The 2,139-nt window shown below is 40.7% G+C and overlaps 1 pseudogene; it reads right to left on the bottom strand.

Annotated features, from left to right (window-relative positions):
- Positions 1-806: 806 nt before the first annotated feature.
- LOC113633894 lies at positions 807-1,807 on the bottom strand (annotated as a pseudogene).
- Between the last annotated feature and the right edge of the window lie 332 nt (positions 1,808-2,139).

Genomic DNA, 2,139 nt, shown 5'->3' on the forward strand with positions numbered 1-2,139 from the left:
AGAGTGTTCCATAGTACTTTTCTGGGTTTTTTTGCTGTGAGAAACGGGCGAATCGAATAACAGCAGGTTTTCCCCTTGTTCTTTTCTGTATGTATCCCATATTTTTTTGGAGAGGCAAAACATTTTTACTTCTTTTCTGTCCTGTATAAACAATGCGGTATTCACTTGCAAATTCGGCCATGCACATGATCTCAAATTCAGGTCTTTTTGGCCTGGCCTTGTACTTGTCAGTCACTCCGGTCATCCAGACATTCTCTACTTCAGGGTCCATGGTCTGTAAGTACTTCAATGGTAAGCTCATCTTCACAGCATTGTCATCAGTGGGTATAAACACGGCAGCTCGTGATGATGATTTTAATTTCAGACTACATGTACGAGCAACTGCTTCTTGTGCGCTGACCTCTCTGTTCTTTGAATAAGCATTCATGACCTGCTTCATGTTCTCTCGCTCAGACAGGTTATTTTCGCTAAAGCCTTTTATCACTCTCTTCAGGTGTTCACTCATCTCATGTTCAGCTTTGGAAATATACGAAAGAAATGTACATTATACAGCTGTATGGGTTAAGAATGAACTGTATGTCCATGTTTGCGTTCCAAGCTCTTAGTAGCAATGAATTATAATAATTAACCCAGCAGTCTAGGGGCCGTCTCTCCATGACTATTAAACTTGATGTAGACATAGACTTTACATAATTCTTATAGTCTTCATAAGTCATGTTTACTTTATTAAGGAGCTGTGTGGTGGTTTCAACACTTTGAGTTGGGTCATTCAGTAGATCCCTCACCTTTTGAAGCTGTGATTTTGCTTAAATGACATTTACAAAATTTGCTTCCTCTGTTGAGTCATCATTGTCCTCATCAGAGTCATTTACAGGAGGAGGCCTAGGGCGGGTTATTATCGTCTTGTCCATGGGTGGCTTAGGAAATCCAAATCTGCAATGTTTATTGTTTTTTCTACAGGATTTGGAATGGTTTCGGCTGTGCATCTGTACTTCAGTTACAGTTCTACGCAGTTCTGGGTCTGTGTTTAGGTCTGGGAATTTGCATGAGATATATTTATCAATGAAATCACATACAACCTGATCTTCATCGACTTCAAACTCTGGAGCATCTTTCACCCAAAATAAGCAATGAATGTGTAGAGAACCACGTTGTTGGAACTCTACTCTGTAAAAAAGTCAATAACCTCACCAATGGGTTGAGCAGGTGACATGACTAGGTCTCTCAATAAGGCTTCAACAAGTTTTTCAAACATCCGCATGGCTGTGACTGGGTTGCTTAGGATTTCACATTTTTCTGGCCAGTCTAATTCGGAGAAGTTTACAGTTTTACCTTGTTGCGTTTTAATAGCTGTTATCACTTCAGGCCATCTCATCTCTGCAGCACTAAATGTACAGAAAAATGTGGGAGTGCCCAATTGTCTCAGCATAGCAAATAAATCATGGAGGGTTCTCTCCCAGTAAGCTGGTGTACCTCTTAGCGGTTGCATGAACCTTGTTGCCTCCTTATTTTGCACAAGCATTTGTAACTCATGCTTGTCCTTCAGCAGTGAACAATTTATTTTGCGACCATCACGTGTCATGGGTTTTACTTTCCTCAACTGAATAGACATGCTATATGTTGCTTGGTGCATTTCAGTCACAAACTGTGCAAAGAAGATGTAGTTTGTATCGCATGCACACCGATTATCAACAGAGAACAGCCTTGAATTAAAGTACCTGCTGGGGGAGACACCAGGACATCTGTCAGGCTCATCAAAGGTGTTTTTACCATCAGGAAATTGCACAGGAAATGCCATAGACTCCATTTTAAGAATTTTAAAAATGCTCTCAGGCCTATTTCTTTCTGCTGGGGCTATGCAAAATATTCCGTCATCGTAAGACAACAATTGCTGACCAAGATCTAGGGGCTGAAGACATGTGTCCAAGGCAAAACCAGAGCGCGGTTGAGCAGTAGTTTCAGTCTCATCACTTGAATCATTATGCTCTGCGTTCTCATTTTGGTTGCTACTGTCCGTCTCTATTGGCTCATCAGGTACATTACTGACATTAGACCCTGAATGCTCGTTAAACATTTCATCTGCTGAGAGTGCAGCATTAATTACAATATCTTTATATTCTGAATGGATTTCCTTTAGTT

Source organism: Tachysurus fulvidraco, chromosome 1 (genome assembly GCF_022655615.1).
Source record: "Tachysurus fulvidraco isolate hzauxx_2018 chromosome 1, HZAU_PFXX_2.0, whole genome shotgun sequence".
In the NCBI taxonomy this organism is placed as follows: Eukaryota; Metazoa; Chordata; class Actinopteri; order Siluriformes; family Bagridae; genus Tachysurus; species Tachysurus fulvidraco.